This window comes from Paralichthys olivaceus, chromosome 10 (genome assembly GCF_024713975.1).
Source record: "Paralichthys olivaceus isolate ysfri-2021 chromosome 10, ASM2471397v2, whole genome shotgun sequence".
NCBI lineage: Eukaryota > Metazoa > Chordata > Actinopteri > Pleuronectiformes > Paralichthyidae > Paralichthys > Paralichthys olivaceus.
This window is the reverse complement of record NC_091102.1, coordinates 18325001-18341373: the sequence shown is the minus strand read 5'-3', so window position 1 is coordinate 18341373 and position 16373 is coordinate 18325001. Positions and strand designations below refer to the sequence as shown.

The following is a 16373-nucleotide window of genomic DNA, read 5'->3' as shown; positions in this document are numbered from 1 at the left end:
TTCCCTCCCTCTCTTTCCTCCTCCTCTCGCCGTCTCGCTCCTCCGTTGACTCCATGTCTGCCCTATCACTAGTCAGAGAGGGGAGGCGAAGGGAGAGAGTGAGGAGAAAGAGGGAGGGGACTCTCGGAGCAGAAAGAGACTCATGTTTTCAGATGGTTGTGAATTAACACAGCGAGCGGAATCAGGCTGCTTACCTGTCTAATCCCCTTTCAGGGAAACTGACATCTCTACACAGTCAGAGAGAGAAAACAACTTCACCTATTCCCCTATTCTGTCCACTTTACAGTTCATCATACACTCCTGCAGCTGTACTGCACTGTTGTAATAATCTGTTTGCACAAATAACCCCCCCCCCCCACTAAATACAAAATAAAAATGCACATACACTCATTTCCACGAAGTATGTAAAGATGGAATATATAAAGGCACATCATAAAACCTAGGATTTTAATGATTAATATATATGTGTTTTACCATTGCAATGATTTGCACCTTGCCTTTCTTTCTATATCTTAAAGATATACATTTTGTGTGCCTGTATCCCCCTGAAGAGACTCACATCTTAACAGGTAACAAAAAGAAATACTCTGCCTCCCTCTAGTGGTTATCTTCTGTAATTACATCTGTGATGGCACCAAAGCGCCACATTATTAAACCATGAGTTAAATGGTAAATTGTCTGCATCTGTGAAACACTTTTCTAGTCCTATTATACGTCGCACTGCAGCTCATGTTCACAAACAGATTCATACAGTGCTTTACCAACACACACACACACACACACACACACACACACACACACGGAGGCGAGTTGGGGTTTGGCTGAGGGCTCACTAATGATAAATGATGCCACTGTAGTTGATCTATATATGCAGTTTAAAGCCATGCTAGTTACGATAACAAACACTTTACAAAGCCTTTATGAAGCCTTTGTCAAGAAAGTTTGGTGGTGGAAGAAAGAAAATCAAGAATATAACTAGAAAAACAGAAGTGGAAAAAGTAAAGAGAGAGGGAGAGAGAGAAACTCCACTCACCTTTGGCTCTGGTGTGACGTCTGCGATCGTAAAAAACCTGATGGAGAGAAAGACAAGATGTTCTAAGTAAGTAAACAGCAGAGAATTTGGCTGACTGCAGAGTTACTGTCAGAAATCTGGATTACGGACAGTTCAAGAAAAAAGATGCACAGTGTAAATTATTGATGGTAGATACAGAGGGGCAAAGACAAAGTACACAGAGCGTGGTCCATTTTAAAGTGATTATTCTGCCAGGTTTCCCATGCAACCCACCGAATGGACTCATACAAACGCATGTGTTTCTGGACGACCACATGCTATTGTTTGGAGCAATGGAATGTACGTTTTTCCAGGTGAAGTGACTGAATCTATTTATCTAGCTGGGAAATGTGTTTCCAATTAATTCTCTGCAAAATAACCCAAATGCTATTAAATGCTTTCCTGTCTGTAGGCATGGCATTTGGCAGAAACAAGCCCTTTCCTGAGAAACCCATTGTGGCAGTTTTACATATGTGGCCAAAACACTGATCTCAATCTGTAGAGTTCCCCCCTCCAAAAAAATACTCATATTAATAAATGTCTTCCTTGTGCATGGATGGTCTTTAAATTAACAAGACCTTTTAGCGTTTAAGGCCAGAGAGCAGAAAACACAAATTCATCAGCCAACTGGAAGTTTAGACCAGATAAATATTTACATTAAGTTTAGATTAATGGCACAGTGGTCTGTGGCAGGCTGCATGGATAAACATGAAACAGTGAGCGATAACATGGATAATGTGATGATGGAAAAAAAGGAGTTCACAGTGAGGCTACTGTACATCTCCCATGTTCCAGTCCAGAGGAGAAATCATGCAGCAAACTGTTTTTATTGAGCTCTGTAAATCCAGTTTTTCCTCATCATGCACCTGCAACATGGAATAACATACAGAACCTTCTGAAGCTTAACTCATTTTTATCCTGAGGTTCTTGTTTTAGTTTATTCATTTGTTTTATTTGATTCATTTGCTTTGAATTAACTGTATGTACTGATTTATTCTTAATTTTGCTCTTGCTGTTTTGGAATGTTTTGTTTATTTTCTGTATTCCAACATTGTAAATGAGGGCTCTATGTATTCCGGTGTTGAAATAAAGGTTGATTGAATGAATATAGTATTAAACACTTTTTAAGTATAGTGATAAAACAAGCTTTGAAGGATATTAGAGAGTCTACATCTTCACTGGTTGAAGATTGTCAGACTTTTTATGCACAGTCCCTCAAGTTCAGGACGATGCAGCGCAGCGAGACAGTGATTCTATAAACATGCAGACAACCTAAGTGAAGAGTTATTAATGGACCAACTACTGTTGTTGTTGCTTTTGACACGTCAGATCAGTCACTCACTAAAGAACTGTGGCTGTGGCAAACACTAAAATACTTCATGTAAAATTAGAACCAATCGACCTGGGTGACGGAGGTGCAGCAAAGGCTGGAATAAACATTGATCCTTTTGTGTGAGCGTCCTTTGCCACAGTCTGATTTGCAAGACACCAATGACCTTGAACAAATACTTGTTGAAGAGAAGCTGAAAGAGTTGTTTAACTGAAAACTTTGGTGGCCAGTCTGAGACAGACAGACATGCAAAATCTTTTATACTGTCCTACAACAGTGTCACTGTGTATTCATGCAAGTAAATCATATATAGTTATAATAAAGATAGATAAATGTATATATATATATATATATTTGTATACCTGGTACACAACTTTGAAATAACTGGATACCCAACCCAATTATAAATTAATGGGAAATAAATTAAGAAAAGGCAGGTGGTGAGCTTGTGAGATCTACAGTATGATATTTTTTTGTAGAAATATTATTGAAAAAATGAATTGATTTTTCAGCCTATATGAAGCCTAGTCAGCCACAAGGATTTCAGCCTATATGACGCCATCTTTGACCTCCTCACTTCCGCTCAAATAACTCTCACTATCAATACCAAACTAGCAAGTGCATCAATTTAGATCATATGAAGACAAACAGCCGGGGGTGAACACGTTCTCAGTGGCTTTGCTGCTTGTTAACAGTGCCACAAAGTGTTAGCTTTTGATAGCAGCAGGCTAGACGCTTTGTCATGGAGGAAACAACGACAGCTGCAGGAGCACGGGTGCTGCGAAATTTGACAGATACTTTTCAACTCGAGTCCAGGTGGGGTCGAATTTGACTTGGAGATAATTGCGAGAAACGGTTTGGGTCCCGTACGGGGGGTTTGCAGGTGCAAGCAAAAATGGACCCATGCAGGACTTAGAAGGGTGTAACAGAGATGAAAGTTTTAAATTTATTCTGCTTTATACATGCTGAAATTCAGATTCTAGCACATGAAGAATTCAAAATGCAAGAAGTGGCTTTAGAATCATTATGGGAATCCCACAGAATGATAACTTAAAATAATAATAGTAAATCTACGGATGAGTGTGGGAGAAATAAAGCCTTAAAGCTCGATAGCCTTTATAGAGCAGCTGAGGATAGAGATGACAGTAAAGGACTAACAGGCACATAGGGAGAGGAGAAATAGAGACATAAATGTTTGAAAATAGTAAAGGGGAGTATATATAGATATTTAAAAAATCTTTAAGTGGGAAGTGCGGCAAAGCAAGACCAAGATGTGGAATGGAAGAGAGGGAGGTGAAGTGAAGAGAAGGTAACATCAGGTGAGGGAGAATGTTCCCAAAGTAGGGTCTGTAGCCTGCAGGATCATTTAAGGTCAATGGAGCTGTCTTAATTGCGGCCCAACTCCCCCACAGCTCCGCTCCCACAGCTTGATATAAAATGTTCTTAAAAACCAAATTAGAGGTTTTTGTGTAAGGGCTTGCCAATTAAGCACATGAAGTTAAACTGAGCAGAAAGAGGGAGAAACAGAAAGTGAGACAGCGACTGAGAGAGTCCTACTGAGAGAAAGATTTATGGAAAATGGTTAGAAAGAGAAAAAAGGAAAACAGATTTGTGATATGAGTTGTGGGACACAGAAGTCAGGACCAGAAAGGAGATTGTGAAACTTAAATATACTCCAGGCGCAAATTCATCCGTACTCCTGTGTCCAAGCCAACCATAACTATGGCTGGCCAAGTCTCACCACAACTGCCTTGGCTGGGCGACTGGGTTTTTTTTGTTTAAAATCTTTTGTTTTGATTTGTTGTCTGTAAAGGAGAGCAGCTACTCCACTTCCCTTCATGTTTAAATTTATAGAGACAGAGCAAAAGCAGCAGACATGGGAGAATGGAGTCAGTGCGTGCTCCACAGAGGCCTGTGTTGTTCCACTGGCAGAGAGTTTACCCACCGCTCTCTCTCTCTTCTTTCTAACACATACTGAATGGACAAGAGGAAAAGAGGCTGTGGTTATGAAGCCAATTCTCTGTGGTGTGTTATCCAGACTGAACAGAGACGCGCTCCAGACTCAAATAACAACTCCAGTCCTGGTGGCCTTTACAGTGGTTTGACAACAAAACACAACCATTGACAAAAACAACCTCTTAAACCTTTTCATAGGGAGGAAATCCAGACTACTGTGGTGAGCCCATCTGTTAGTTCATACGTGTACAGTCGACAAACAACACAAAGCTCTAAAAATAGACTCAGTGAGAACTGTTTTGTTTTGTTTTAGTTTTTTAAGCCAGTTTAGCTGAGTTTAGGGGCAGTTTCAGGGATGCAGAAATGTCAGAGCTCAGCATAACTGTAGTAGCTGATGGATGGATATTAAAAGTAGGGTTGGGAAGTTGTTTCTTAGTCATCTGAAGAAAAAAAGACAAAAAGCTGAGGTCTGTGGCCCTCGCAGGACTGTAATAAACACAACCATCATTTAAGCAGTTGTATTTATCGGTTTCATTTCATTTTTTCGTGATGTAGCTTGCTCTTGCTGGCTTTTATAGGATTACCAACCCTAGCTTTAAGTCATGGTTCATGAACGGTTTTGGAGATTTCTTGTGTTTACCTATATGACAAAAAAATACTGACAAACTGGAATGACCCTCAGTAGAGTGCGTACGTCCACAAACAGTCCCCTTGTGAAACCACATTTAGATTCACTAGATCCAGTGTTTTTTATCAGATCTGGCACACAAATTTTAAATTAAAACAATTCTATCAATTTGAATTTAATGGGTTATTCAGGTCCCACCCCACCACAGGATTTCAGGCGATTCGGTTGAGCAGTTTTTGGGAAATCCCTCTAACAAACAAACAAAAAAACACCCAAAAAGACATAACTTCCTAGTAAATGGAAACATGCTGTGATGGTGTAATGCAGCCAAACACCAGAGAGGGGAGTGGTGTCAAAACAGGGTCAAATACTGCAGCATCATTAAAATGACATGTTGACAGTTTAACATTTGCAATGAGTGAACAGGAACCTTCAGCTACAACAAAATCCAGTCTTCTCATTAGCATTTATAAGCTTTCCTCGTTAAAAATGAGAAACTACAAAGCAAAAGCCATCAGGCTAACAAGATCGTTTGAAGCAAGCAAAAACACTCTAACAAGCAACGGACGTGTGGAGAAAAAAAACCTCAGCGTGTTCTCTTAGATGCTGATAAAAGACATTTTTTCTTCGTCATAGACAAAAATGCACTTGTGTTTTTTCGCCACATAATGAAGCAGCTTTCCTAAGTCGCTGTGTGGAGACCCAGTGACAAACCGGACAAGTAGGTATATAAGCATGTCCTGCGGTGGTTGGATACCGGAGTTTGAAGGCAGATGAAAAATGTCCAGGCAGGAGCAGAGTTTCATTGCCTTGTGTGGAAGTTGTGTTCCTCATTGAACCTCATTTTGTGCACGGAGTTTGGCAAGAGCATGCGCGAGAGAGGAAGAGGAAGAGGTTGTGTTTGATAGATTAGCAGAGACAGGAGAGAAGAGCCTTTTAGAGCTTTTAGAGCTGAAAGGTGGTGAGTGTGTGTGTGTGTGTGTGTGTGTGTGTGAGTGAGTGAGTGAGTGAGTGAGTGTGTGAGTGAGTGAGTGAGTGAGTGAGTGAGTGAGTGAACTGTGGTCATATTAGGGTTTAATAGGTGTGAACCTCCTTCAGGCTCTCTGTAGACCTCTTGTGGAGGGCAGTGGGTGGATGGAAAATGATACAGGAGCTTCGATTAACTTGAGAGAGGTGATTAGAAGTCGACTGCAGAGGAGTAAAAAGACGTTTGAGACCGAGGCCTGGAAGGAAACCAAGACTGAGAGGGCTGCTTATGAAAGAGAGACAGAGAGGCCAGTCAACCGCGCATGATAAGAGGAAGAGAGTGCGTGACTGTAAACCTCGACTCTTCAGCCAAAAATCAGGCCAATGGCTTGGTAACCACTGTCCACACACACGCACACACACACATACACACATGACACAGACACACAGTAGTCAGGGTCCTGATAAGCCATTAAATGCTACCCCTCCCTCTGACCTAGCTTTTTCTTCTCACATATATACAAAGGGACAGTTTTGATTTATGCATCACTTAATTATGTGTGTTTGTGTATGTGCAGTTGGTTGTGTGTGTGTAATTATATTGTGAATGATTGTGTGTGTATATGTGCGTCTGTGTGTATGTATATAATACTTCAAGTGAGAAAGAAGCTGGATCACCATCCACTGTCTCTCTCCATGGTGAATGTCTGGCAATGTTTTTGTCTTACTGACACTTGTCCAGCAGAGGGCAGTAATGCTACAGGATGATTAATATTGTGCAGTTTATGGACACATGGAATACAGGATGGATGTTTTTATCTGCATGCATATTTGAATCAGATTTTTCTGTATGTGGTTGTGTCCTTGAACATAGAGGAAGGTCAAATATCTAGGTGCATGAGATACAGCTTGCCTTTCTTAAATAAACAATTGTGGTCATTATTGTACTGTCCCGCTGCCAAGTATCAGTGTTTGAAAGTGAGAAGAGGTGAAAATGGTTCTAAAATGATTGAAAAATAATGTTCAGAACAAGAAAACATCATCAAGCCCATATGCTCGATGAAATTCACTTGTATGGGGACATTTTCACTTTTTTCTCTGTGCCACTTGACTTGAAAGATGTTTTATATGAGGGTCTCCAGCGAGGACTCTAATAAAAAGTGATATTTACTTCGGATGTTCAATGGCTTGTGGTTTCCTCTTTCACATCCACATTCAGTATACCATTGTGAGGAATTCTGTGATGCTGAAGTGAAGAAGGCTTGGTAGCCAATGTGAGAATGATTATGTCAGTGCTGTTAGCATTTACTGTAGGCACTGGGTAGAATTCACAATGCAAGAGATGTGCAGTGGCTATATATTTCCAGACCTATCTGTCACAGTGCAGTGCTCCAAGGATATTTGTGTTGCCAAAAATCATTGCACGATGTCACCTCAATATGGCTAAAAAATGCTGCATTTCAAGTATTACAGAGGGCTGTGTTCAGCCCCTGACAGTTTGGATTAGCACTCTGTGAAGCCGGTGATGGATTGTCCTTGATGCTACACCGATGACATATATTGGTTAGTCTGCAAAGGGCCCACCGATGAAGCTCCACTGTGGCAGGTGAAGAGGCAGCTGGTGTCTCCACACGTATCAGAGGAACCACCTGGCCTCGACACACTCACCAACAGAGAGAGTTAGCACAAACTGCAATGCATGGAGAATGGCCTTTTCCAAAATCAGGGAGAAAATGTCAGTGGCAATGAAGTTTTTCTGCCAAAATGTTAGAACAGACTTTCACTAGGACACTTGTCAGACCGAACCAAGCTTTAATGAACTGTATTCTGCAAGCTGTGCATGGACATAGACACTGCAAGCCTAATGTGACGGAATATACACAAAGCAAAACACCCAAATATACAGACAACCGTCTGAGAATCCATAAACAAAGAAGACTTGTGATTTCCAAAAATCTGATTATCAACTTAACATTTGTCTGTTGGTCTGTTTGTCAACAGGATTATACAAAAGCTACTCAAACGTTTTCCACAAAACCTCGGACAAGACAAGAGCTATAGATGAGCCATTCACATTTTAGGGGGAATCCAGAAAAATGGGCAGATCAAGGGACTTCCAATTTCCAAGGTTTTGATAAAATAAGATATATTTGATGTAGCTTGATAACATTTATGAGGACTGTTGGGCCCCAGTGTTCCTTGCTGGGTCTAATTCTATTTTATTTAATATATTGCATATTTATTAGCTGCTCACCATTTGGCACTCTAAACAGGAGCTTGCTTTCTGTTCTAAATAAGCTGACCTGTAAATAGGAATGACTTCATTCTTCCCATGGGTGTTCCCTTCGGGTTCTCAAGACGACCATCAGCCCCCACTGCTGGGTGTGGTCCCCTCCTTAACGAACCCTGCAGCTCCGTGACACGATCCACACAACTGCTCGTGGCTTTGGTGTTTTTGGCTGAGGCTTGACCAGCGATAGCATCTGTGTACGTACTTTATATGTTTGTGTGCTCAATGTAGGCAAGAAGAACACAATGGGTGGCTCTGTGTTAGGCCCTCTGGCAAGATACAGTATATTCCTGGAGGGCAAAGCCAACAAGCTGGAGGTGAGAGAACGTGGGAGTAGAGGCAGCAGACTTCAAGCCACTCAGGATATGTTCAAACTGCAGGCCTTTATGATGGTTAATGAAGTGATATACTGTTTTTTACAGGGTTTAACCAATATTTAATACCAAGTTAAATCAACAGGGATGCCATTACATACACAAATGTCATAGATCCCCTTAGATCCCATAGTTCCCTTTGATATTTGTCAAACAACCTGAGGTGCTCTGCTGAATACCAATCAAACTGAGCTATTTTGATCATGTTCCACAGTTGTCGTGCTGCTTCTCGTGTCAACTCCGGCTTGGCTGAGCTGCTGAGAGCAAAATTTTGACAACAATCTCAGGGAAATCCTAAATGAAAAAAGCAGGTTGTCATGGCAACACAGCCAAAATCTAAGTTGGCTGCTCAGGTTCCAGTTGTAGGTAGGCTGCGTGGTATAGTGTGTGTAATTTTGGAACATTCAGATCAATTGAGCAGGGGGCAGCTGAAAAAAAAAAAACCCTTCAGTTTGAGTGCAGCACACAAATGGGCCAGAAATTTTATAACACAATTTATGTGATTACGTGACGCATTCATAATGAGCAGTGTTTTCAAAAGGAAATCGATTGATGAAAAAGTGTGTGGCTGAGATACACATACTGTACACACACAAGTTAGCTGCTCATAACAGGATTTCTGTCCTGCCCTCCATCATGCTGAACCAAAATAAATACCTCCTCATTTTTAATAGACCCTCCCTGTCTTAGTTTACATTACAACACAGACATCAGCATTTTCTCCTGTGACAAATGACCCCCTGTTCTTGGGCAATTTATCTTTCTACACAGCTGTGTCCTGGTTAGCGGCAAAACCTTCCATTTCCTGTGTATCATAGATGGGGGGGGGGGACTTGAGGTCGCATGAACATGGATCTGGTCACAAAGGGGGAAAGGATAAAAAAGAAATGGGTACTTATCAAAGTAAAAGCAGATGAATTTGTCCACCAAATTATCAGGCCAATATCTGGCATTTTGAGATAATCAGCATTGGGCGATATCGTGTACAGGAGGCCGATTAACAAAAGACGTTCCTTGCTTTACCTCACTCATTATATTTAATTGGCTGCTCCTATAAGATTCCACTTCCTGGTATTTTAAGTTTTGATATCCGTAAGATGATATATTTTTGGTTTTAATTACCATTACATAGTTCGTCAACAACATATCAGTCATCAGAAAAGAGGATGGATATTTAAAAGCTTAAAACTGGATAGAGAGGGAGAACAAAACACTAACTCCTGAATGGAGATCAAATAAAAAATATGATTTCTGGTGAAAACTAAAGAGAAATTGAAAAAAAAGAGTCTTACTCATGGACTTCTAGGCATTATAATGTTTCTGCACTTGTGTGGGTGTCTATCTCCCTGCCCAGTGACTGTGCTATGCAATGTGAATTATTATTTTTGTCTGTTTGATTATTTACATTGGCTATTTGGCTTGTGATTAAGTCTGTCAAATATCAACAAACATAAAGAAACATGAAAAACAAAATATGTTGTGGAACGGTTTTGAGAAGGTGGTGAAAAAGTTAGTTTAAAGCCCTGTACAACTCTCCTGCACCCGGGGAAACGTCACAACTATCTTTTGTGAATCAAACCCAGTTAGCTTTAAATACACATTATTTTATTATGTATAGAATAACGCTTTTGAATAACACTCACTGACATACTGTACCCAGCAATCCCTTGAACACCAGTCATGTTCTGAGCATAACTCAATATATTTTTCATATAACATTAATACATAGCATTACCAAATCAATATGTTAATGGTCAATACTCCCTTCATATATCATATATCACATTGTAATGGACATGGAATAATGGAATTATATATGACTTTCTTTTCCTTTTATTTAACAGCAACATTGTATTGGCATAATGTATCAGCCATCAACTGCTCAGCTCTAATGTTGGCATCAGCCGCAGAAAAACCTGCGTCGACCTTTAACAGGAAAAAATGACAAAACCTAAAAATGCAAAAATATTTTAACTCTATAATGAACTCAATCTGAATTTCAGTAGTGGATACACACATACAGAAGCCTTCGTTAGGACAAATGGATCAACTATATAAATACACACACATGCATGCACGCATACACACATACACACACTCAAAAGGTTTTTTACTGCACTGCAATGCGGTGTGACATTGAGGATAATGACTGCCCTCACACAGACAAACAGACACACACACGGAGAGACACACACACACACACACACACGCGACTGCAGGAGAAGTACCTCTGAATACACAGAGAAACGTAAGCAGGCCTGGTCACCCACAGTTTAAAAGGAATTTTTAGTTGAAAGGCTGTTTGAGGTCATTTGTTGTTGGACTACATGGAGGAACTGCAGGGATGTGCCCATGGATTGACTGTTAGAGAGGCAATAACACTATTTCAGCACAGCAAATTACAACAATCTCTCTTAACTGAAGGCAAAAAAAGATTGTTACTGTTGTTGTTGACCCTTGGAAACTTTTATGATCATCAATCCCTTTACAAATCCAGAAGACAGGTACCAACAATAGCCTTCATTCAGTCCTGCTTACTAACAAAATTGAATACTCACTCTCCGTTTAGCTCTGCTTAGGTCTCCACCACCTCTTCAACTGCTGTGTTTGCAGCTGCTCTTGAGCTGGAACAAACTGCACTGTCAGGAAATATCCTGGCTTCGTCACTACAGACAATGCCTCCACTTGCACACCTAATTTGATCTATTGTGTGGCTCATTATATTTTAGTTAAATGTTGTCACTTCAAATGACTTGACAGAGGCTAGAAAAACATCACCGTAAAACAAAAAAAGGGAAGAATTGTCCATTTTGTTTTAATCAGAGAAATGTTTAGTTTATGAAAAATAATTTGCAGTTTTTTTCATACTTTGGACAAATCCAGCATATTCATTTCTCACACCTATTTATTATCTCAAAGGGTCTGTCTTAATAATCTGGAGAGATCTTATGGCTCTGTATCATTTCAGTTAGCAGATGCTACCAGCTGGGCCAAACAGGAATGAAATTATTTTTCTGAAACGGCTGCGTGTGCACGACTGAAATAACTCAATGTCAGATTACTGCTGTGTGCTATCACCTTCTAACAACAACAAACAACACTGTGATGAAACTTTGCTGCACCAGGAAAATTTGAGGTCACGTAAAAAATAAGCACAAACCTCTCCTTCCTCACCTGCTCTGGTGGGACGACACAAGCAGCTCTCGATGCAGGTGTACATCTGAGAGAAGGAGTGTGTGTGTATGCATGTGATGCTCTCCTCTATTGGAGTTTCTATCTGGGGCAACCCTCTTGGGAGCTGCCAGGGCCTTGGTAAAGTGGGCAGCTGGCCTTCACAGCTGGCTCACACACACACACACACACACACACACACACACACACACACACACACACACACACACACACACACACACACACACACACACACACACACACACACACACACACACACACACACACACACACACACACGACAACGTAGAGCCACCAGGTAACATCTGCATTGCCACCGCCCAGAGCAACCTTCCAGCGCTGCCACCTGAGCTCTCGTCCTGAGGAACGACTCAGACTTGTGAGCTCGTCTGCATGAGGACAAAATGCTGGACAACTATTCTGACTGTAATCATGGTGGAATGTGTAAATGTTCAGTGTTCATGAATTTTTACAGACATATTCCTCTGACATGGGTTAATTTGAATTGGACAGGAATGTGAAGTTCAAGCTAATTATCCACTTCGAAGATGGAGGCTAAATCCAGCCCGCACAGCCTCTCCAGCCTTCCTTTCTTTCAGCCTTTCTGTCCTACAATGGTGGCTCAGGCTTTCCCACAGCGCTCCTATTCAGTGGTCGCAGATAGGATTACAACAGGGGTATTGGGAAAAGTAGGCCACGGCATGTTGTGCTCACATTTGTGTGTGTGTGTGTGTGTGTGTGTGTGTGTGTGTGTGTGTGAGGGTATGAGATGACACAACATAAAATCAGGGTATCCAGTAAAGCAGACTAAAGCTTACACCTGGTAAAATGAGAACCATTTGTGGGAAGCCTTTATCAATATGACCTATTCCTGCAGGACCAGCAAATACACACGTGTACACTAGCAGACACACACACGCGCACACACTGTGCTCCATTCCCCATTTTGCAAAGGCAATTATTGCATTGAGACATTTAACCCTCTTCATCCTGTAATATGACATATGTAAGTTTGTCTATAAAATCAATTAAAGGGATGGGTGCAGCATTTCTACATGAGACTGGAACAGTTCACTGGAAAATCTTGTAGCTGTTGTGCAGCCAAAGGCTTGGTGCAGGAAGAAAGTGAACCTGGAGCACAAAAGGCAAAATGGAAAAATAATACAAATAATATTTTGTTACAGTCATGGCCTTCAGCAGGTAATCGCTGACAAATTGTCTCAGGGAAATTTAGCTCCAAAAAATTAAGTGTGAAAAGATGTACATTTTGTTTCTTTTCGGTGCTGTATCAAACTGCCAGCTAGATTTCCTGGAAAGGGACTGTGTTTCATGAAAGCTGCAAGCCTGCGACCCCCTCTCCTCTCATTCATATTAATAAAGCCTCAATAGTTCTCTGTCTTACACTCTCGGGAATAAATGAAGCGAGATCTGTGGCGATGTGGCAAAGCTACCAGTTTTGTGTTGTGCGGTCAGCTCACCAACAGCTCAGTAACAGTCTCTCTCCCTGGATTACGATTACCACTGAGATTCACAGAGGACGGCCTATTTAACCCCAAACAGTGTGTCTGCTCACTGCTGATGATTTAGACACTGCATGGCTCCCTTGAGTTAATGAGAATCAGAGCAAGAAAACAAACAGACAAAAAAAAAAGAAACACCCAAGCTGAAATATACCCTTTTGGCCTGAGAGGCAATTAATAATCACCCTCCTGAAAGAACCATCTTGGAGTATAGCAACAATGCTAATGTAAATAAAGCGAAGTCAAAGCCTCCCGCTGTTTGGTTGATGGTGTCAGTGTGTCCGGCCAGAAACCACAGAGCAGGAAGTGAGGCATGGGCAGATGTGGCGCCCAAGCCTCAATCCCCCTGCCAGGCCTCCCTTCCCCCCACCAGCCTACTCCCTTTCTTTTCCACTCTTTGTTTTATTTTTCCCTCTTCTCCTGTCTGCCTGACACACGCCAACACAAACATAGTTGTTTCCTTTTAGTGCTGTGTGTTGTAGGCCTTAAATGATTGAATGTTTTGCTCCCAGCGGCCGACAGCAGAGGAGTATGGTTGCTCTGGGGCACCTCTCAGGTGTGAGTGTGTGTACGCTTAGTCCTCCACTGATAACTGATGTCAGAAGGAAGAAAAGACTCTAAAGAAGGTGACGTACTCAGTCCCCTTTCAAACACACACATGAGCTGTGCGCAGTGAGTCAGTATCAATAAGATAGGATGGTGGAACATCTTTCTGGGATTGCCATCTGGCCATGGCTGCCTCGGGCCTGCTCTACCATGGACCAATGAACAAAGCTGGTCTGATTTGCTCACTGGCTCCTTTCTATCTGTCTACATGTCTGTGGAAATTTTTGTTTGCTGCCCATGCGAACGTCTGTTGCCTTGGCAATTCCCAAAACTTTCATGTTTATAACAATAATTTCCATAACAAACACAAGGGGCTGCATGGCTGCTTTTGGAGGTAAAAGGGCCTTCTGACAATAATCAGTAACAGAATACATGATGTTCTAATCAATCACTGTCATGATGTCAGAGCAGTGCCATCCTCATCTAATGATCCAAATTATGCAAAGTGGAGGTCAGTTCTTGGAATTGAACATATTGTGACACCACTTCAACATGCCATATCTAGTCACTCTTTACTTGTGATATTTTTTTCTAAATATGGAAAGACAACAGCCCCCACCAAAAAAGATCCTTCTGCTCTCATTCTCTGCTCTCAGTGTTTTTAGTTGCTGCACTCAGAGAAAGATTCAAAGACGTTATACTGCAGCACAGCATTTGACATCTCCTTTCACCAATGGTTACATAAGGGTTACTGTCTTTGTTTGGTAACAGATTTCAGGCAGAACTGCACCACTAAGGGCCAATTGTGCGGTGCCTGTTCTAAACACATCTGTTTGGAATGGGCTGTTTGCTTGTCCTGTGGAAATACTGGTTGCAACCTTCTTACTGAAACTGTAAAAGTGACCTGCAGTAATTGAGCCACGGCAAGTAATGATGTTATTAATATTGAGCGTATCATGTTTCCAAATTGCCACAAATTCGACACTGCGCTTCCTTTGGCCATTAACGATACACATGTCAAGTGGGAAGCCGATAGAATAACATATACACAGACAAAGATCTCTGGAAGAAGTAGATAGCCTGTCTCTTATTTTCTTAGTATGCTTTATTCTGAAACTTCAAAGAACGCTTTGCTTTAATTTTAATTACTGTAAGACATCGTCATCTTGCTTTGAGGTTGGTCAATATGACTAAAGGACTCCTGATTATAAACAATCCTAACTTGCTGACTGGGAGGGTTTCAATGTCATTTGCACATTTGGTCATTCAAGGTAAAACAGACAGAAATAGAGAATGAGGGGGCAGATGCACAGCGGAGACAGCGAGAGAGGCAGAGAGCTTATGATCGAGTGGAAATGGCACTAAGAGCAAATGTAAATGTGAAGCTGAGTGCTTTTTGGATGCATTGAGAGAAAAAGGTGAAGCAACTGAAAAACAATTCACTGCCACCGATGCCTTATAAGTCCTACGCTTGTTTGTTCACAATGAACAAATGGAAGTTAAACATCTACTACAGTCTGGTTTAATGACCAAACAAAGTGGCCATTGATGTAAATGACACTCACAAATAGAAGTGTGTCAAAGGATGCTCTAACAAGTGATTTCAGAGGACATGCCACTATGCTCCTATGTTGAATAAACAACAACAAAGTCAGACTACAACCCAGTGCCTAGTCTAATCTGTCCAGCTATAGTAGTCACAGCTTCAAAATGAACATCTTATACTTATAAAGAAGAGATCTTATTAAAGATCTCTAGTGTTTCGTGCTGTTGCTTCATTGTTGATCCGTGTGCATTGCTCTTTGCCCTGCAGTCACTCTTTCTAGTGCACACACAAACACACTGTCACTTCTGTCATAGTTGAACTGGCCATCAGCAGCAATGGGAGAAATCCCACAGTCCCCATGGGCAAGTAGAGCGTCAGAAAATCTATAAAGCTTTTCTGCCCACAGCAGACGGGCAGAACTCGCCATAACACCTGATCTCTGTACGCCTCATATTTCAGGTGCATGTGAGAGGGTGTCCAGATGCTTCATTAGACAAAATTTGCAGGTTGCCTGATTAATGATATCTTTTGGCATCCGGTGAAATCTGAAACGTTGCTATAGGTGCTTTTGCTTTGACACCAAAGTCTCTGCATTGCCGGTCAATTCTCCGCTCATCATGTGACCCGACTCTGCCATATATTATTACTTTGCTGCTGCGTGGAGGGGACACTTTCTCTTTAGAATTGCAGCATCAGATTATTTATTGATATCTATCATCTTAAAAAAATCGAGTTTTATACATTCTATTTGTTATAATAATACTTTAAAGCCTACGACAAAAGTAGAGTGTGGTGATAGTGGGCAAGTTAATCAGTTGGTGCCTGTCCACCCAATAAGACATCACGTAACACATCAGTAATGCAGACTGCTGCAGCAACCCTAATGATGAGGATCAATTATGACTCTTCTGGGCAGAATGTATATTTAGCTCTTGATTATCAAACTCACTTTTTTTTCTTGTGACTTTACAATA

The 16373-nt window shown here is 41.2% G+C and overlaps 1 protein-coding gene across 3 annotated transcripts in view; it reads right to left on the bottom strand.

Annotated features, from left to right (window-relative positions):
- Positions 1–16373, bottom strand: part of adarb1b (adenosine deaminase RNA specific B1b) — a 117170-nt gene that overhangs the window by 44138 nt on the left and 56659 nt on the right. For all 3 annotated transcript variants that reach the window (XM_020090111.2, XM_020090112.2, XM_069532723.1), the window contains exon 3: positions 1034–1070. The gene's annotated coding sequence lies outside the window, so the exon portion shown is untranslated. The remainder of the gene's footprint in view (positions 1–1033; positions 1071–16373) is intronic.